The sequence below is a fragment of the Rhinopithecus roxellana genome, chromosome 6 (genome assembly GCF_007565055.1).
Source record: "Rhinopithecus roxellana isolate Shanxi Qingling chromosome 6, ASM756505v1, whole genome shotgun sequence".
Classification (NCBI taxonomy): Eukaryota; Metazoa; Chordata; class Mammalia; order Primates; family Cercopithecidae; genus Rhinopithecus; species Rhinopithecus roxellana.
In genome coordinates, this window is record NC_044554.1 from 64,381,981 (window position 1) to 64,403,648 (window position 21,668).

Below are 21,668 nucleotides of genomic sequence, written 5' to 3' on the forward strand. Positions count from 1 at the left end.
GCCACAGAAAAATAATTTTTTTAAGGAGAGGTAATTTTCTTACATAAAGTGTATCATCTTAAGTGTATAACTCAATGTTTTTTTCTTATATGTACATTTTAAGTAATCACAAATAACTTCAAGGCATAGCACATTCTATTACTCTAGCAGATACCTGAATGCGTCTTCCCAGTAAATCATTCCCCTCCCAAAACCACTATTCTGACTTACATCACCACAGATTTGTTTTGCCTGTTTTTTAAAAAATAGCTTTAGTGAAATATAATTCACACAACTACATTTCGCTCATTTAAAGTATACCGTTTAATGGTTTTTAATATAGAGATTTCTTTATCAAGTTTTGGACATTTTCTTTTTTTTAATTTTTTTGAGATGGAGTTTCGCTCTGTTGCCCAGGCTGAAGTGCAGTGGTATGACCTTGGCTCACTGCAACCTCTGCCTCCCGGGTGCAAGCAATTCTCCTGCCTCAGCCTCCCGAGTAGCTGGGATTACAGGTGTGCACCACTATGCCTGGCTAATTTTTGTATTTTTAGTGGAGATGGGGTTTCGCCATCTTGGCCAGGCTGGTCTTGAACTCCTGACCTCAAGTGATGCACCTGCCTTGGCCTCCCAAAGTGCTGGGATTACAGGCGAGAGCCACCGTGCCCAGCTAGACATTTTCATCATACCAAAAAGAGACTTATACCCCTTGGCCTGCCACCTCCTACCTCATTCCTAGGCAACTACTAATCTACTTTCTGTCTCTAGCGATTTGCCTCTTCTGGATATTTCATATAAATGGAATCATATAGTTCATGATCCTTTGTGACTAGTCTTCTTTCAGTTAATATGATGTTTTCTTTTTTTTTTTTTTGAGATGGAGTCTCGCTCTGTCCACCAGACTGGAGTGCGGTGGCGCTATCTCGGCTCACTGCAAGCTCCGCCTCCCGGGTTCCCGCCATTCTCCTGCCTCAGCCTCCCGAGTAGCTGGGACTACAGGCGCCTGCCACGGCGCCCGGCTAACTTTTTTTGGTATTTTTAGTAGAGACGGGGTTTCACCGTGGTCTCGATGTCCTGACCTTGTGATCCGCCCTCCTCGGCCTCCCAAAGTGCTGGGATTACAGGCGTGAGCCACCGCGCCCGGCCTAATATGGTTTTCAAGGTTCATCCATGTTATAGTACATATTATTACTTCATTCCTTTTTATGGCTGAGCAGTATTCCATTCAACATATATACCACATCTTATCCATTCATTGGGCAGTGGACATTGGGACTGTTTCCACTTTTTGGCTATCGTTTGTGAATAGTGCTATAAGGCATTCATATACAAGTGTTGTTGAAATTTTTGGATTATATGATAACTTTATTTTTTTTAGACAGAATCTTGCTCTGTCACCCAGGATGGAGTGCAGGGGTATGATTTCTGCTCACTGCAACCTCTGCCTCTCCAGCTCAAGCAATCCTCCCGCCTTAGCCTCCTGAGTAGCTGGGACTACAGGTGCACACCACCGTGCCCAGCTAATTTTTATATTTTTTCTAGAGATGGGGTTTCACCATGTTGCCCACGCTGGTTTCAAACTCTTGGGCTCAAGTGATCCTCCCGTCTTGGCCTCCCAAAGTGCTGGGATTATAGGTATGAGCCACTGTGCCTGGCTGATAACACTCTATTTTCAACCTTTCAAGGAATGGCATCCTGTTTTCAAAATGGCTGTACCGTTTCACACTCCTACCAGCAGGGTATAAAGGTTCCTGGTTTTCCACATATTCACTAACACTTCTTGTTGTCTTTTTGATTATAGCCGTCCTGTGGTTTTGATTTGCACTAATGGCTAATCATGTTGAGCATTTTTTCATATGCTTTTTGACCATTCGTGTATCTTTGGAGAAATGTCTATTCAAGTTCTTTGTCCATTTTTAAAACTTTTAGGTTCAGGGATACACATGCAGGTTTGTTGTATAGGTAAACCTGTGTCATAGGGGTTTATTGTACAGATTATTTTGTCATCTAGGTGTTAAGCCTAGGACCCATTAATTATTTTTTCTGATCCTTTCCCTCCTCTCAACCTCTTACCTCCAGTTAGTCCCAGTGTGTGTTGTTCCTCTTTGTGTTCATGTATTCTCATCATTTAACTCCCACTTATAAATAAGAACATGCGGTATTTGGTTTTCTGATCCTGTGTTAGTTTGCTAAGGATAATGGCCTCCAGTTCCATCCATGTTCCTGCAGAGGACATTATTTCATTCTTTTTATGGCTGCATAGTATTCCATGGTGCATATCTACCACATTTTCTTTATCCAGTCCACCGTTGTTAGATATTTAAGTTGATTCCATGTCTTTGCTATTGTGAATAGTGCTGCAGTGAACATTTGCATGCATATGTCACTATGATGGAACAGTTTATATTCCTTTGGGTATACACCCAGTAGTGGGATTGCTGGGTCAAATGGTAGTTCTGTTTTTAGCTCTTCAAGGAATCACCACATTGCTTTCCACAATGGTTGAACTAATTTACACTCCCACCAACAGTGTGTAAGCATTTCTTTCTCTCTGCAACCTCACCAGCATCTGTTATTTTTTGCTTTGTCCATTTTTAAATTGGGTTCTTTGTGTTGAATGCTTTCATTTTAGAAATACGGTTTCATTGACTTTAGAATTCTTTCCTTTTTTTCTTCCCATTTTTAAAATCTACCTCTCCATGTCTTCCGGCATCCTCATTCTTGACAAGAAGTCTGCTCTTGCTTTTTACTTTTGTTCTTCTGTATTTAATGTGTCCTTTTTCTCTGCTTGCCTTCAGTATTTCTCTTTATCTCTGGTTTTCAGGAGTTTGAGTATGATATGTTTAGAATTTGTTCGCTTATTTGGGGGAGGAGGGAACAGTAACGTTCTCTGTTGCCCTGGTCTACCCTAGTGTTTAGCATTTCTGTGGTCTGCCATTCTCACTGGTAGGGTGGCCTCAATGATCCTAGTTTTCCTTGTGGCATTCATTCTTTGCCTTGCATCTGGCAGGTATTGTGCAAAATAGTTTTTTTTCCCTTCTTTCAGTGGTAGGAGACCTCTCGTGGTGTTGGTAGTATTATTATAGGCTCAAGACTGTTTTATGCCTATCCCCTAGGGGTAGATGTTTTTCTTTTATGCTTAGTGCAACTGCAGTGAGTCTTAACCTGTGCTTTGAGGGGTGACATGCTTTGCTGCCCCTTCCCCATAGCCTAAGGCTTTTGTTCAGAGAAGAAGGGTTCAGAGATTTTTGTGCTTTTCCGCAACAGAGGCTGTTCCCCTCCTGCAGGACTGCACCACCAAAGGAGGTGGTCTTCTGCCCTACCCCCAATCTTTCTCTTGAGTATCTGGTCTGCGGAGGTGATCCTGCTGGGTGACTGAGTTTCCCTTGTGTCTGAGTCCCAGGGGTTCTGTATGCTCATGCTAGTCTACATGCAGCCTTTCTCAATTTGTTAGAAGTGTTAGCTGAATTTTCATGAGCTGGTTGCCAGGTGCCGTTAGTTTCTTCCTCTGTCCTGTCGTAGATGAGCCAGTGCTTGCCTTCGTTTTCCTTGTTAGAGGTCTGTCCTTAGATTTCAGTCAACTTGGTTGCCCTAAGACCTCAGCTTTCTGATGCATTTGAGCAAGGTTATTTTATAGTTTATTTGCTTTTGTGTATTATTAACTTGTGGAAAGCAGTATTGTTTCTGTCATTATATATCTTAGGTGGATGTGGAACTCTTCTGAGGCATTTTTATTCTTCATGTATTTTAAATCCCACAAGATATTATTGCTTTATATAATCAGTGTTAATTGGATTTACGCATATATTTAACTGCTTTTTCATTATTCTTCATTTGTTCCTGATTTCCGTTTTCTCTTTTCCTACTAGGATTTCAGTTATATATGTCTTAGCCTTTTTTACCGTGTCCCACATGTCGCTTGCATTCTTCTCATTGTTTACCTTCTATCCTTTTTTTGACTTTGTGCTTCAGTCTTTCTGTTTTTTATTGACCTGTTATCAAGCATAGTAATCTATAATTCTTCATTTGTCTGATTTGCTGTTTGGCCCTTTCTAATGGTTCTTAATTTCAGGCTCTTTCTAAAGGTTCTTAATTTCAGTTACCGTATTTTTTACTTCTAGAATTTCCTTTTAATTCTTTTTAATATATTCCATTTATTAATGGAATTTCTCGTTTTGTCTTCTTAGTCTTTGCATATATTAATCAGCTATTCATTTTTTTTTTTTTTTTTGAGACGGAGTCTCGCTCTGTCGCCCAGGCTGGAGTGCAGTGGCCAGTTCTCAGCTCACTGCAAGCTCCGCCTCCCAGGTTTACGCCATTCTCCTGCCTCAGCCTCCCGAGTAACCGGGACTACAGGCGCCCGCCACCTCGCCCGGCTAGTTTTTTGTATTTTTTTTTTTAGTAGAGACGGGGTTTCACCGTGTTAGCCAGGATGGTCTTGATCTCCTGACCTTGTGATCCGCCCGTCTCGGCCTCCCAAAGTGCTGGGATTACAGGCTTGAGCCACCGCACCCGGCCAGCTATTCATTTTTTCCAACTGTTTCTTTTAACCTTTTAGAAGTAAACCTTATAATGCCCTACTCCTTAAACATTTCCACTTGTATCTTGTAAGAACAAGGACATTTTTCTAAAATAAACTAAAACTGTTGTCACTCGCAAGAAATTTAACATTGATATGATGGTATTATCAGTCTGTATTCAAATTTTCCTAATTGCTCTAGTGACAGATTTCTAGCTTTCTAAAATTTTATTTTCCCTAATCTAGGATCCTTCAAGGGTAATGCTTTTCTTTTGGTTGTTGTGTCTCTTTAATTACCTGGGTATTTTTTTTCTTTTATGATAATGATATTAAAACACAAATCCAAGACAGGTGTGGTGGTGCACACCTGTAGCCCCAGTTACACAGGAGGCTGAGGTGGGAGGGTTGCTTGAGTCCAGGAAGCCAGACTGAGCAACTGTGTCAAGACCCTGTCCCTTTAAAACATACACACATGGCTGGGCGCGATGGCTCACGCCTGTAATCCCAGCGCTTTGGGAGGCCGAGGCGGACAGATCATGAGGTCAGGAGTTCAAGACCAGCCTGGCCAATATGGTGAAACCCCCGTCTCTATTAAAAATACAGAATTAGCCGGGTGTGGTGGCAGACGCCTGGAGTCCCAGTTACTTGGGAGGCTGAGGCAGGAGAATCGCTTGAACCTGGGAGGCGGTGGTTGCAGTGAGCCGAGATCGCACCACTGCATTTCAGCCTGGGTGACAGAGCGAGATTCCATCTCAAAAAAAAAAAAGAAAGAAAAAAAAAAAGAAAAAACACACACACCCCACACAAATCCAGAGTGGGCCATTTTGTCTTAGTTTTTAGTATGCCTCGCTATTTAGATTTGTCTGGTTCTTTTCTTATGATTGCATTTAGGTCAAACCTTTTTTGGAAGAATACTGCATAGACGATAATTTGTCGTTTTTACTGAATCACATCAGGAGTCACATAAAAGCTATTGGTGATGTTTTATTACTTTGGTTAAGACATCAGTTATTTTAGTCTTTGATAATTCATTATCTAGATAATGGTGATCTTCTATTGTCTGTTTCTTTCTAGTTGTCACTTGGTTTTGCTTTTCTCCCCTCTCCGACGTGGTCTCGCTCTGTCACCTAGGCTGGAGTGCAGTGGTGTGATCACGGCTCACTGCAGCCTTGACCTCCTGGGCTCAAATAAATGGACCTTCCACCACAGCCTCCAGAGTAGCTGGTATTACAAGCATGTACCACCACATCTGGTTAATTTATTTATTTCTTTCTTTTTTGTGTAGAGATGATGTGATGTCTCACTTTGTTGCCCAGGTTGGTCTTAAGCCCCTGGCTTCAAGTGATCCTCCCACCTCAGCCTCCCAAAGTGCTAGGATTATAGGTGTGAGCCAGTGTTCCTGGCCTGGCTTTGCTTTTGTTTGGTAGATGCTTGATATGTTGTTTAAGAAAAGTTGAAGAGATAAATGATGTTTTCTTCCTGAAAGGATTTTCTTTTGCATCTAGCAGGTCTTTATGACAGGAGCAGATCTCTTTGAAATTCAAAAAGGAATTGAGCAGATTCTAAACTGTGTTTCAACCGTTTTTTTGTTTTGTTTTCCTAGACAGGGTCTTGCTCTGTCGTCCAGGCTGGATTGCAGTGGCGTGATCATGGCTCACTGCGACCTCTGCATCCTGGGCTCAAGCAATACTCCCACCTCAGCATTTGTGCCCACACCCCCCCAGTAGCTGGGACTACAGACACGCCATCATGCCAAGCTAATTTCACCTTGTTGCCCAGACTGGTCCTGAGCTCCTAGGGCTCAAGCAGTTTTCCTGCCTCAGTTTCCCAAAGTGTTGGGATTACAGGCATGACCCCCTGGGCCTGGCCTACTTTCTGTTTCTATGAGTCTTGCTACTTTAGATATCTTATGTAAGTTAGAATCATTCAGTATTTATCTTTTAGTGATAAATGTATTTTCACTTAGTGTAATGTCCTTGAGGTTCATCCATGTTGTAGTGTGTGTCAGAATTTCCTTCTTGAAGGCTTAGTAACATTCCACTGCATATATATACATTTGTTTATCCATTTATCCATAGATGGGCATTTAGGTTGCTTCTGTCTCTTGGTTATTGTGAATAATGCTGCAGTTGGCTGCAGTTGGACATGGGTATGCAAATATCTTATCTATTTGAGATCTTTTTTTTTTTTTGAGTTTAGCTCTGTTGCCCAGGCTGGAGTGCAGTGGCATGATCTTGGTTCACTACAATCTCCGCCTCCCGAGTTCAAGTGATTCTCATGCCTCAGCCTCCCAAGTAGCTGAGATTAACAGTCGTGTGCCACCATGTCTGACTAATTTTTGTATTTTTGGTAGAGATGGGGTTTTGCCATGTTGGCCAGACTGGTCTTGAACTCCTGGCCTCAAGTGATCACCCGCCTCCCAAAGTGCTGGGATTACAGGTGTGAGCCACTGTGCCTGGCCCTGTTTGAGATTTTATATTCAGTTCTTTTAGATATATAGCTAGAACTGGGATTTTTGGAACATATGGTAGTTCTATTTTTAATTTTTTGGGAGCCTCCATCCCCATTCCCACCAATGATGCAAAGGTTCCAATTTTTCCACATCCTTGTTAACACTTATTATTTTCTGAGGTTTTTTGCTTTGTTTTTTTGGAAGTGGTCATTCTCTTGGGTGTGAGGTAATATTTCATTGTGGCTTTGATTTGCCTTTCCGTATGGTTGGTGATGTTGAGCATCTTTTCATATGCCTGTTAACCATTTGTGTATCTTCTTGGGAGAAATATTTGTTCCAGAAATGCCATCCAAGAAATCATTGTCAATTGCAATGATTATGAAACTTTTCTCCTAGGCTTTCTTCTAAGAGTTTTATAGTTTCAGGTCTTACGTTTAGGTCTTTAGTCCTTTTTGAGTTAGCTTTTATATGTGATGTACGGGACTAACTTTGTTCTTTTTCATGTGAATATTCAGTTTTCCTAGCACCATTGTGTAGTCTTGGCACCCTTGTCAAAGACCATTTGAATCCTTTACAGGAGGGTTTATTTCTGGGTCTATTCCATTATATTTGTCTATGTGTCTGTCTTTATGCTAATACCATACTGTTTTGATTACTATGGCTTTGTTGTAATAAGTGTTGAAATTGGAAGTATGAGACCTCCAATATTATTCTTTTTTAAGATTTTTTTGGCTCTTTGGGGTCTGTTGAGATTCCATATGAAGGAAACAATTCCATTTTCTGCAGAAAATGTCACTGAGATTTTGGTGAAGGTTACATTGAATCTGTAGATTGCATTGGGTAGTACTGAAATCTTAATATTAAGTCTTCCAGTCCATGAACATGAGATATCTTTCATTTATTGGTGTCATCTTTAATTTCTTTCAGCAATGTTTTGTAATTTTCAGTATACAAGTCTTTCGTCTCCTTGGTTAAGCTTATTCCTGAGTATTTTATTCTTTTTTATTCTATTGTAAATGGAATTGTTTCTTTTCAGATTTTTCGTTGTTAGTATGTAGAAGCAACTAATTTTAATCTGTTAATTTTGTGATCTGCAACTTTGCCAAATTCATTTATTAAGTCTAACAGTCTTCTTATGGAATCTTTTGGGTTTTCTACATGTAAGATCATGTAGAAGGCTCTTACATTATATGTGACCAGAGATTATTTTATTTCTTCCTTTCAACTTAGATGCCTTTTGTTTTTCTTGCCTAATTGCTCTGGCTAGAACTTCGAACACTATGTTGAATAGAAGTGGCAACAGTAGACATCCTAGTCTTGTTCCTGTTAGAAAAGCTTTTTGTCTTCAGTGTTGTATGATGTTAGCTGTTGATTTTTGCATATATGGCCTTTATTATGTTGAAGTTGTTTCCTTCCTGGTTTGTTGAGTGTCTTTATCATGAAAGGGTGTCAAAGTCTGTCAGATGGTTTTTTTGCATAAATTGAGATGACCATGTCTTTTCCTTCTTCATTCTGTTAATGTGGTGGATTACTTTGATTTTCATATGTTGAACCACCCTTGCATTCCAGGTATAAATCCCACTTGATGATGATGTATAATCTCTTCAGTATGCTGTTGAAAAGCCAGGCATGATGGCTCATGCCTGTAATCTGACCTATTTGGGAGGCTGAGGCAGGAGGATTGCTTAAGACCAGGAGCTCGAAACCCATCTGGGCAACATAGCAACATCCCATCTCTAAATTTAAAATTTTGAAAATAAAAACTTAAAAATTGAGAAAAAAATATGCTATTGAGTTCCATTTGTTAGTATTTTATTAAGGGTTTTTGCATTACTATTCATAATGGATTTTATTAGTCTGTAATTTTCTTTTCTTGTTTCTTCTAGCTTCGGTGTCATAATAATGCTGGTTTCATAGAATGAGTAGAAAGTGTTCTTTCCTCTTCAGTTTTTGGAAATAGTTTGAAAAGGATTAGTGTTATTTCTTTACATGTTTTGTAGAATTCACCAGTAAAGCCATTTGTTCCTGGGCTTTTCTTCATTGGGAAGTTTTTCATTACTGATTTAATCTCTTTACGAGTTATAGGTCTATTCAGATTTTCTGTTTCTTCATGATTTAGTCTTGGTAGGTTATGTTTCTAGGAATTGTTTATTTCATGTAAGTTATTCAATATGTTCACTTGCAGTTGTTCATAATACTTTTTATAACACTTTTTATTTCTGTAAAATTGGTAGTAATCTCCTGACTTTCATTTCTGATTATTTAAATCCTCTCTATCCCTTTTGCCTTCCTCGGCTTGGATTAAGGCTTCTTCCTGTGAGGGGGGTTAGGGCCTTAGGGAGGCGTTGGGGTTATGTGTCGGATTTTTCGGTATCTTCTTCATTAATTACATGTTGATGTGAAGGACTTTCCTTCTTTCCTTTCTTTCCTTTCCTTTCCTTCTTTTGCCTTCTTCTTTCCTTCTTCCTTTCCTTTCTTTCTTCCTTTCCTCCTTTCCTTTCCTTCTTCTTCCTTCTTCCTTTCTTCCTCTTTTCCTTTCTTTCTTTTCTTTCTTTTACGTTTCTTTCTTTCTTTCTTTCTTTTTCTTCTTTTTTCCTTTCTTTCCTTTCCTTCCTTTCTTTCCTTTCTTCTCTTTCCTGTCCTTTCTTTCTTTCTTCCTTTCTTCCTTTCTTTCTTTCTTTTCTTCTTTCTTTTTTTTTTTTTTTTTTGACATAGAACCTCACTCTGTCGCCCAGGCTGGAGTGCTGTGGCATGATCTCGGCTTACTGCAACCTCTGCCTCCCGGGTTCAAGCGATTCTCATGCCTTAGCCTCCCAAGTAGCTGGGACTACAGGCAGCTGCTGTCAGGCCTGGCTAATTGTGTGTGAGTGTGTGTGTGTGTGTGTGTGTGTATTTTTAGTAGAGACAGGATTTCACCAGGCTGGTCTTGAACTCCTGATCTGAAGTGATCTGCCCACCTTGGCCTCCCAAAGTGCTGGGATTAACAGGCGTGAGCCACTGTGCCCAGCTCTCTCTTATTTCTTAATCTAGCTTAAGCTTTGTCAATTTTTTTGTTGTTGTTAATTTTGAAATACTTTATTTTAAAAACAGGTCACAACACTATGGCCCATTCCATTGTACAAGCTACAGATGCTTGCTTAGCAGTCGAGGGGCACTCTTGAGTACCATATCTGAAAAGTGAATAAAAATCCTTATAAAACAAATATTTAAATAGTTTCCATAGGAACATAAATAATGTGTGAACTATATCCTAGTCTTCCATATTGCCACATCCATGCGAACCCAACTCTTACGAAAAGTGAATAAAAATCCATATAAAACAAATATTTAAATAGTTCCCATAGGAACACAAATAATGTGTGACCCATATACTAGTCTTCCATCTTGCCCCATCCACGCGAACCCAACTCTTATGAAATCCCTTAATTCAAGCAGGACTCATAGTTAACAACTACTAGAGCGATATCTACATATTAATACTAGCGGAAGCACAGGTTGCTGAGTGATGTTTCATTCCATTTTCCCAAGCATAAGTCACAGGCAGGGTGCTAATGCCCTGTTCCTCTATCTGGGGTGGGAGGTCGTGGTTCTAGATTTGCTACATGAGTTTCGATGCTAGTCCTGATATCACATGTAGATTGTTGGCCTCTGGAATCCAGTGAAAGTAGAAGTAGCAGCAAAAGTGTCAGTGCCCATGTTTTTAAAGAGCAGCATCCAATTACCTACATATATTTTGGGCAGATCACACTGCTCAACAATCTGATCAAGGCCATCACATGTTCTTCCCATATGCTGGATGAATAATACTTCTCACTGATGTCGATCTCTTTTGCAGCAGGGGCTTTACATGTGCATGATCATAAAGGATTGATGAAATGATCCATATACTTCATCATTCATATAATACCTAAAGGTCTGTTCACTTGACTCATCTTCCTTATCAGAGTCTGTCCTTTTTTTTTTTTTTTTTTTCCTTTTTGAGACAGAGTCTCGCTCTGTCACTCAGGCTGGAGTGCAGTGGCGTGATCTTGGCTCACTGTAAGCTCTGCCTCCTGGGTTCACGCCATTCTCCTGCCTCAACCTCCCGAGTAGCTGGGACTAAGGCACCCGCCACCACACCTGGCTAATTTTTTGTGTTTTTTTTTAGTAGAGATGGGGTTTCACCGTGTTAGCCAGGATGGTCTCGATCTCCTGACCTCGTGATCTGCCCGCCTCCAGGATGGTCTCGATCTCCTGACCTCATGATCTGCCCACCTCGGCCTCCCAAAGTACTGGGATTACAGGCATGAGCCACCGTGCCCGGCCCTGTCTGTTCTTTTAATATGATATTTTTGGCAATGAAGCTGATGCCACATGAAATATCTGCCTGGCTTAGCTGTGACTCTCACTCTAGAGTCTGGTGGAAAATACTTGTCCTATGCTGGGTTGATTACACTGGTAATACTTCAGATTTAAGCCTCACATCCTCAGATCCAGGAAAGCAACTGCCAGTATCAAGCAGTTACATACTGAAACCAAACTCAACTCCTGTGTCAAAGACACAGTGGACATTGGAGGCTACCTGCATAAAGGTCTCAGGATTGGTACAGCTACTTCCTACATGGAAGCTGACACCAGTGACATCAATATTTAGCTCTTTTGCCCATTCCAGAAGAAGCCTGCTGGCTTTGAGCTTGGCACCAGATTTAACACTGAGGTGACGGACTGCTTTGGAATCATCATTTGCAATCTTAAAAACCAACTCTGCTTTGAGTGTGTTCTGGCAACTGACATCAACTTGACCTTATTACCGAAAATCATCATCTGGACTCCATTATTGGCAGTGTACTTAATTTGAGACATTTGTTTACAAGAATTTGCATAGATAAACCTCTTTGGGGGCATCCCCAGAATCTGCACCAATTGTATTTCAGCCTTGCTAGCACAGTCAAATCCTGTCCCAGTGGCAGTGAGAGTCTTTATTGATGGCTCTGCTATCATTATGTTTGACTGCATGAAAGGGGGTGACATGAGGAAGAGCTTTTAACCATCTTAGATGTATCTTTAGAATGTCTCTAAGGTCCGTGACATAGAAGCCATCCTAATCATCATCAGAAGAAAATTCATTAAATTTTTGGTCCAGAATGTCCTTGGCAGTAAAACCTTCATCAAGGAAGCGAGTGGCAGTGAAACTCCTCATTACTAAACTTTTCATGGTGTCTTGATGTTCCTCTGAAACACAACAAAATGGAAAACTAAGAGATGGAATTGAAAGAAATATTTCCAGCTTCTCACAAAGACAGTTCTCCAGGAATTCCAAATCCTGCCTCTTGTGCCCTCAGAGCAGCAGTGGAAACATTCTCAGAGCACCTGGGTACCATGGAGAGTGAAGATGCTGCTCTCTGAGCCAGAGCTACAGGACCTCTGTGCTGTGCCTGTCAGTGCCTTGCTTCTGCCCGCCAGAGATGCTGGCCCAAGGTAGCGCTGGAGCTGTTGGCAGAGGGGCGGCCAGGGACTGCGGCTGCCGGGACTGACCTTGTTGATCTTTTTGTAGCATTCCCTTGATTTTCCTATCCTCTCTTTTGTTAATCTTTGCCATAAATCTTTATTATTTCCTTCTTTCTGCTAGCTTTGGATTTAGTTCGTTCTTTTTCTGGTTCCTTAAGGTATAAAATTAGGTTGTTGACTTAAGACCTTTTTTTCTTTTTTAATGTAAGCATATACAGTTATACATTTTATTTCTCAGCACAGTTTTTGTTGCATCCCATACATTTTGGTATGTTGTGTTTTTTATGCTAGTTCAGTTTAGTTCAGTTTTATACTAGATTTTATACTAGTTCAGTTTAATATGCAACATTGGGGTTTTTGTTCTGTTTTATTTTCTAAACATAAACACAGAAACACAATACAAATGTATAACTTAGTGAGTTACTATATGCGGATGTCCTTTTAGCCACCACCCAAGTCAAGAAACATCTTCATTTGTCTGAAGATGTTTTCTGATTTCCCTTCCTTGACCCATTGGTTTTTTTAAGAGTATGTTGTTTAATTTCCACATATTTGGGAAATTTCTAGTTTCCCTTTTGCTATTGACTCCTAGTTTTATTTAACTGTGATCAGAAAAGATACTTTGTATGATTTCAGTCTTTGAAAATGTATTAAGACTTACTTTGTGGCCTAACGTATCAGTCTTTTTAAGGAGTGGTATATTTCTTGTTTCCGTCACTGGGTCCCAGCTTGAGAGTTTGGAGTATTTACCAGGGCTCCTCTTCGATATCTCTGAATTCCAGTTTTGATTTCCCCAGGCTTGTGAGGATGTCCAGAGATCTTCAGCTTCTTAGCCTCTTGTCTTCCACTTTCAAATTGGCAAATGCCATGAGGGGAAAAGTGGAGCCGAAGAGTGAACTGAACTCTATGCTCTTCCATTCCTTTCTCTCTGGGATCTGTGGCCTCATATTTTAGCTTTGGTGTCTTTAAAAACGTTCTTTGTCGGGAGTATTTAGTGAATCTTTTTTCTTTTCTTTTCTTTTTTTTTTTTTTTGAGACCGAGTCTTGCTCTGTTGCCCAGGTTGAAGTACAGTAGCGTGTTCTTGGCTCACTGCAACATCCACCTCCTGGGTTCAAGCGATTCTCCTGCCTCAGCCTCCCGAGTAGCTGGGATTACAGGTGCGTGCCATCACACCCGGCTAACTTTTGTAGTTTTAGTAGAAATGGGGTTTCACCATATTGGCAGGGCTAGTCTCGAACTCCTGACCTCAAGTGATCTTCCTGCCTCGGCCTTCCAAAGTGCTGGGATTGCAGGCCTGAGCCACCGCGCCTGGTCTTAGTGAATCTTTTCTGGTAGTTTATGAATTGGTGTAATAATACCAGATGGTCTGTTATAACCAAAGTTGAAACACCTGATAAATGTTATGAGAGAGGTAGCATTATTGTTTAGGGAGCATATGGACATGAAACTAACTCCTGTGTGTTATTAAAAAGCTTTGCTACCTTTTCTAAACAAATTTTTTTTTTTTTTTTTTTTTTTTTGAGACGGAGTCTAGCTCTGTCGCCCAGGATGGAGTGCAGTGGCGCGATCTCAGCTCACTGCAAGCTCCGCCTCCCAGGTTTACGCCATTCTCCTGCCTCAGCCTCCCGAGTAGCTGGGACTACAGGCGCCCGCCATCTCGCCCGGCTAGTTTTTTGTATTTTTTAGTAGAGACGGGGTTTCACCGTGTATACCAGGATGGTCTCGATCTCCTGACCTCATGATCCGCCCGTCTCGGCCTCCCAAAGTGCTGGGATTACAGGCTTGAGCCACCGCGCCCGGCCTTCTAAACAGATTTTATAGAAAAAAGTCTTACAGGCCGGATGTGATTGTTCATGCCAGTAATCCTAGCACTTTGGGAGGCTGAGGCAGGCAAGCCCAGGAGTTTGAGACCAACTTAGGCATTATAGCAAGACCTGTCTCTACAAAAATTTAAAAAAAAAATTAGCTGGGTGCCGTGATGTATGCTTGTAGTCCCAGCTATGCAGGAGGCTAAGGTAGGCAGATCACTTGAGCCCAAGAATTTGAGGCTACAGTGAGCTGTGATGATGCCACTGCCCTCCAGCCTGAGTGACAGAGAGAGGCCCTGTCAAAAAAAATTTACAAGATCTGTATCACTTTTTAAAAAATTGAATATAAAGTACAAGTTATTTTTAATAAAAAGGTAATTACAAAAGACATTTTAAAAATAATCAAACAGCTGGGTGCAGTGGCTCATGCCTGTAATCCCAGCACTTTGGGAGACCAAAGCAGGCAGATCACCTGAAGTCAGGAGTTTGAGACCAGCCTGGCCAACATGGTGAAACCCCGTCTCTATTTCTCTACTAAAAATACAAAAATTAGCTGGGTGTGGTGGCACATGCGTGTAATCCCAGCTACTTGGGAGGCTGAGGCAGGAGAATCTCTTGAACCTGGGAGGCGGAGGTTGCAGTGAGCTGAGATTGTGCCATTGTACTCCAGCTTGGCCAACAAGGGCGAAACTCCTTCTCAAAAAAAAAAAAAAAAAAAAATTCAAACATCATCAAAGGTGCTTGAAAAATAAATCTCCTGTGCATCCCTACCCTCCAAGTTAACCGGTTTTGCATCTCTACCTCTAAGATTACTGGTTTGCCCGGGGGTAAGTAATTGTTTTGTTTTGTTTTTTTTGCTTCTGCCCTTCATTTTTGAGGTCTCTACTTTTAAGGAGATAGAAATGTTTAAAGTCAGAAGTACAGATAATTGAGAATGATACGGTTGGTGTTTTCTGCTAGTTTCTATCATTTAGTTTCTGCACAATGTGGCACTGCACAAGCAATTTTTTCCCCATGGGTCTTGACCCTGGTGGGTTGACAGGTGGATTTCATTTGGGAAAAAGATTTTTTTGTGCCGGGCGCGGTGGCTCACACCTGTAATCCCAGCTCTCAGGGAGGCAGAGGCGGGAGGATAGCTTGAGCCCAGGAGTTCAAGACCTGCCTGGGTAATACAGCGAGACCCCATTCTTCACAAAAAGAAAAAAAAAGATTTGTTTGTTTGTTTGTTTTGAGACAGAGTCTCACTCTGCCACCCAGGCTGGAGTGCAATGGTGCAATCTTGGCTCACTGCAACCTCCACCTCCCGGGTTCAAGCAATTCTCCTGCCTCAGCCTCCTGGGTAGCTGGGACTACAGGCACACACCACCACGCCTGGCTAATTTTTGTATTTTTAGCAGAGATGGGGTTTCACTATGTTGGCCAGGCTGGTCTAGAACTCCTGACCTCAGGTGATACACCAGTCTCGGTCTCCCAAAGTGCTGGGATTACAGGTGTGAGCCACTGCGCCCAGCCTACGTTGGGGTTCTTATTGTTGTTCTGTTTTGTTTTCTAAATGTAAACACAGAAACACAATGCAAATGTGTAGCTTAGTGAATTACTATATACGGTTGTCCTTTTAACCACCACCTAAGTCAAGAAATAGAACTTTGAGCACAGTGGTTCAAACCTGTAATCTTGGCACTTTGGGAGACCGAGGCAAGAAGATTGCTTGAACCCAGAAGTTTGAGACCAGCCTGGATAACATAGCGAGACCCTGTCCCTTTTTTTTTTTTTTTTTTTTTTTTGAGACGGAGTCTCGCTCTGTCGCCCAGCCTGGAGTGCAGTGGCCGGATCTCAGCTCACTGCAAGCTCCGCCTCCCGGGTTTAGGCCATTCTCCTGCCTCAGCCTCCCAAGTAGCTGGGACTACAGGCACCCGCCACCTCACCCGGCTAGTTTTTTGTATTTTTTTTTTTTTTTTTTAGTAGAGACGGGGTTTCACCGTGTTAGCCAGGATGGTCTCGATCTCCTGACCTCGTGATCCGCCCGTCTCGGCCTCCCAAAGTGCTGGGATTACAGGCTTGAGCCACCGCGCCCGGCCGACCCTGTCCCATTTTTATGAAAAAAGAAAAGAAAAGAAATAGAACTTTACTGGCCATTCCACTCCAGAAGCTATTCTTGTACCATTTGACATAACTGCTTTCCTCCCCATAAAGGTAACCACTGTCCTTTTATAATAATCTTTTGTGTTTCTTTATGGTTTTATACTCAGTGGCTTAGTGGGTCCAGCTGGTCCTTTTTTTTTTTTTTTGAGCCGGAGTTTCGCTGTTGTTGCCCAGGCTGGAGTGCAGTGGTGCAACCTTGGCTCACTGCAGTCTCCGCCTCCTGGGTTCAAGCAGTTCTCCTGCCTCAGCCTCCTGAGTAACTGGGATTACAGGCACCCACCACCATGCCCAGCTAATTTTTTGTATTTTTAGTAGAGATGGGGTTTCATCGTGTTGGCCAATCTGGTCTCGAATTTCTGACCTCAGGTGATCCACCCACCTTGGCCTCCCAAAGTGCGGGGATTACAGGTGTGAACCACCGTGCCCGGCCTGTTTTTTAATATGTTTTCTGAGTGTCTTAATCTGCAGGTTCTCTCTCTGTTAATTTTTTTTTTTTTTTTAAGACAGTCTCGCTCTGTAGCCCAGGCTGGAGTGCGAAGTGTGATCATGGCTCACCGCAGCCTTAAACTCCTGGGCTCAAGGGATCCTTCCCCTCAGACTCCCTAGTAGCTGGGACTAAGGGGCATGCCACCACACATGGCAAATTTTTCAAAAATTTGTCATAGAGACAGGGTCTTGCCTGTTACCCTGGCTGGTCTCAAACTCCTGGCCTCAAGCGATCCTCCTGCTTTGGCCTCCCAGAATGCTGGGGCTACAGGTGTGAGCCACAACACCTGGCTTCTGTAGATTATTTATCTGTTGAACTATCAGGGCCATTTGACTTGTAGAGTTTCCCACAGTGGATTTTGCTGATTTTATTGTCATGATTCAGTTCTACTCTCCTTTGTTTTTCCTGCAGATTAGCTGCTGGATCTAGAGGCTCAATGAGGCACAGATTTGATTCCCTTGTTATTGTGGTATCTCCTTTCATCAAGAGGCATATAGTGTTTGGTTTTCTGGTGGTTCTGATTGTTTACCACGATGAAGCAGATTACCCCAAAACTTAAGTGATTTGAAATAAAAACCATTTTATTGTATCTCATAACTTTGTTGATCAGGAATTTGAGCGGGCTCAAATCAGCATCCGGGATGCTGATTATGCTGCTTCGGTTTTCATCCATTTGGTGGCTGAGCTGGTCTGGAGGTTCTAAGATGGCTTCATTTACATGCCTGACAGTCTGGTGGGAATGACTGGAAGCCTGGATTCAGTTGGGCCCCTCTAGCTTTCCATGTAGTCTCAGGGCTCTTCCACGTTCTCTCCAGCAGAGTAGTCTTAAGTTTTTATAGGCAGTGGCTTTCCTCAGAGTAGTGTTCAGGATACCAAGGCAGAAGCTCCAAAGATTCCTTTGACTTAACCTTGAAAGTCCCAGAATGTCACTTCCTGCCATATTCTGTCAGTTATGCAAGGTATCAAGGCCAGTGCAGATTCAAAGGCATGTAGAGTCTACCTTTCAGTGTAGGATTAGCATTATATTCACAGCTATCTTTAATCCACCTCATTCTTTTTTGTGTGTGATGTAACTAGCTGTTATTGTTCAGTGCTTAATTCATTAATTGTGGGTTGTGAAGTGTTAATATTCTAAATCTGTTATTTCTTTTTTTTTTTTTTTTTTGAGACGGAGTCTTGCTCTGTTGCCCAGGCTGGAGTACAGTGGCCAGATCTCAGCTCACTGCAAGCTCCGCCTCCCGGGTTCACGCCATTCTCCTGCCTCAGCCTCCTGAGTGGCTGGGACTACAGGCGCCCGCCACCTCGTCCGGCTAGTTTTTTGTAAATTTTTAGTAGAGACGGGGTTTCACCATGTTGGCCAGGTTGGTCTCGATCTCCTGACCTCGTGATCCGCCCGTCTCGGCCTCCCAAAGTGCTGGGATTACAGGCTTGAGCCACTGCGCCCGGCCTTAAATCTGTTATTTCTTTACTTACATGCTGTTAGGTTAGTGCCAAAGTAATTGTGGGTTTTGCCATTGTAATACTTCTATAAAGAGACTCTTCTCATCTGTTAGGTTACTTAGGAGTATAGTTTATATAGGAAAACCAAGATAAATACATGATTTTTTCCCTTGTAAGATAATGAGTTTATATCTGCTTGTAATTGTTACCAAAAAATGGCCTGTGGTGGCCAGTTTGTTTTTTCCTTGTATCCCTTGCTGAATCCGAAATTGTCCTGTCTCTGGCCAGCTGGTTGCCTCCTTGGCTCCTCAGTACTTTTGAAATGACTCTAGTAGTCTTATTGTCTTCTGTCCTTTCTAGTGTGACAAGATGTATCATGGGCCTATCTTGTATATTTAATATTGGTATCTTTTAGTGGGAAATTGAATTTAAAGGCTACAATGTAGGCGCTAGGGATGCAAGTTGTTACTGAGTTGGACGGTATGTTTAGGGCTTTCAGTGGATAGAGCTAGGGAATTGTATATATTTTATATATATAGTATATATAAATCATCTACGTGTGTGTATACATATGTAGAAAAGTAGGTATATAAATAGTGGGTATAAGTACTTAAAGGTAAAATATCTCATGAATTTATATTGCCTTTTCAACTACAGCACTATAAAGTTTTTAACTTAAGCCTTTTTATGTCTGCACTTCTTTTCTTCCATACTGAGAATCCAGGTTGTGAGGGACACAGACGGTGATAGAATATCTCATAATTACTCAGTAGCTCTGTCCCACATTAGCCTAGTCAGTAGCCTCAGACTAACAATACTAACACTACTACCATCAGTATGTACACTGAAAACAAGCGTAGTTTTGCATGTGCTCTCCCCTTTCTTCCACACTGTCTGTACAGAGCTTGTAATCATTACATACCATTTCTCTTTTGACCTTCATTTATTCGTAATTGTTGTAATAAACTATGGTTAATATTCACCCCCAGTCCTTACATTGATGCCTTGTTCTCTCTAATCAGTTTGATTGTCCAAAGCTCTTTTTTTTTTTTTTTTTTTTTTTTAAAGCAGATTGTTTAGGAAGGGCTTATAGGAATAATATCTACATTCTTGCAAGTAACAGTTTCTGGCCTTTATAATTGAAAATCAGTTTGACTTGGGGCCGGGCGCGGTGGCTCAAGCCTGTAATCCCAGCACTTTGGGAGGCTGAGACGGGCGGATCACGAGGTCAGGAGATCGAGACCATCCTGGCTAACACAGTGAAACCCCGTCTCTACTAAAAAAAAAATACAAAAAACTAGCCCGGCGACGTGGCGGGCGCCTGTAGTCCCAGCTACTCTGGAGGCTGAGGCAGGAGAATGGCGTAAACCCAGGAGGCGGAGCTTGCAGTGAGCTGAGATCCGGCCGCTGCACTCCAGCCTGGGTGACAGAGTGAGACTCTGTCTCAAAAAAAAAAAAAAAAAAAAAGAAAATCAGTTTGACTTGACATAAAATCTTTGTCACATTTTCTTTCTTAGCATATCTTTACCATGTTCTTTCATTTTCTTCTGCCATGAAGTATTCAAGTCAAAATAGATGATAATCTAATTTTTTCCCTTATAAATCATTTACTCTTTTTATATAGATGCCCAAATTATTTTATTCTTTTTCTTTAAGTATATTAATTTTACCAGATTATGTCTCAGTATTGGTTGTTCTGGGTTGGTATTTTTAGGTATATGATATAGTCTGTCAATGTATAGTTCCATGTCTTTCTCCCTTACCACCCAACATTTCAGAAACCTTTTCTGTTTTTTTTTTTTTTTTTTTTAAGAGATGGGGTCTTTCTCTGTCACCCAGGCTGGAGTACAGTGATGGGATTATATTCATGTATTTACCCTTCCTCTTTTGATAACGTTGATACCAAATTTTTTAAATTAAAAAAAATTTAGTGGCAGGATCATAGCGCACTGTAACCTCAAACTCCTGGGCTCAAATGATTCTTCCTCCTCAGCCTCCTTAGTAGCTAGGACTACAGGCACACACCACCACACCCAGCTAATTTTTAAAATTTTTGTAAAGGCAGAATCTTGCTATGTTGCTCAGGCTGGTCCCACCTCCACCTCCTAAAATGCTGGGATTATAGGCGTAAACTGCCTTGCCCAACTAGGAACGTTTTCTTGAATTACAGTTTTTGATAATTGTTGTGTTTCCTTGTTTTGATTTTCTTCTTCAGAGATCTCTGTTGTCTAGATGTTAGATCTTTGCCTTTGTTCAATGTTTGTCATTTCCTCTTGAATCTTTAAAAACAATTTTTTTATTTAAAAAAACACTCCTTTTCATGTGTTTCTCTTAAGACATTATCTGATGTGTTTAGTCACAGTGAAATTCCTCCTAGTCTTCATCTGTGAAGGGATTTTCTTCTTTAATTTCTGGTTTTTTCCTGAGATTTTTACCGCATTTCTGAAATTTTCCTTCCCAATTCTGTTCTTCCGTGTCTTGTATCATTTTCTTAATGTTGTTTAGCTCATTTTGAAATAATAGGCTAGGTTTTTAAACCTGTTTTTCTGGTCTTCTTTCCTCATAAGGTGTTACTCTGCTTATTTTCTCTTTCAGCCATGTATGACATTTGACCTCAGTTGGTTATTTTCTGTGAAATTAGTTTTTCTGAATTTCTAGAAGGAGGTTTGATTAAGGATAATACTTTCAACCTTTTCTTCCTTCATCTCTATTATACTTGTCCTATATTATTTTGGTTTTTTTTCACAGCAGTTTTTCCTCAGTTGGGGTCTTTTCCTCACTGTTTGGTTTCAAGGTTTTATAAAGGCTAAACTGTTGGCATCCCTTTCACACTTATACTCACTGGCTATTGGATTGGGTAAAACCTCCTCCGTTTTCTTTTTTTTTGAGACGGAGTCTCACTCAGCCGCCCAGGCTGAGTGCAGTGGTGTGATCTCGGCTCACTGCAACCACCGTCTCCTGGGTTCAAGTGATTCTCCTGTCTCAGTCTCCAGAGTAGCTGGGATTACGGGCACCCACCACCATGCCCAGCTAATTTTTGTATTTTAGTAGAGACGGGGTTTCACCATGTTGGCCAGACTGGTCTTGAACTCCTGACCTCAGGTGATCTGTGTGCCTCAGCCTCCCAAAGTGCTGGGATTACAGGCATGAGCCACCGCGTCCAGCCCAACCTCCTCCATTTTCAACTGCCATCCTCAGATTGGCTCCTTGTACTTTCTAGTGAATCTCTATTGGTTCTTGGTGTTTCTCTGTTCTTAGGTCCATTAGACACCATGTTGTTTGCCTCTGCGTCCACATTTACTGAGACTAAAACTACACAGATCTTACAGATGTCACCGGCTTGTCTCTTTCCA

The 21,668-nt window shown here is 41.4% G+C and overlaps 1 protein-coding gene and 1 pseudogene across 5 annotated transcripts in view; one reads left to right on the top strand and one right to left on the bottom strand.

Moving 5' to 3' along the window:
* TNPO3 (transportin 3) overlaps nt 1–21,668 on the top strand; it is a 103,370-nt gene that overhangs the window by 14,675 nt on the left and 67,027 nt on the right. The window contains exon 1 of one of the 5 annotated variants that reach the window (XM_030933272.1): nt 11,252–12,407. The exons of 3 other annotated variants lie outside the window; for them this stretch is intronic. The gene's annotated coding sequence lies outside the window, so the exon portion shown is untranslated. Of the gene's footprint in view, nt 1–11,251; nt 12,408–13,576; nt 13,596–21,668 lie in introns of those variants that run through there. One more of the 5 variants, XM_010378757.2, reaches the window with a different exon arrangement.
* Nucleotides 10,549–11,753, bottom strand: LOC104674471 (annotated as a pseudogene).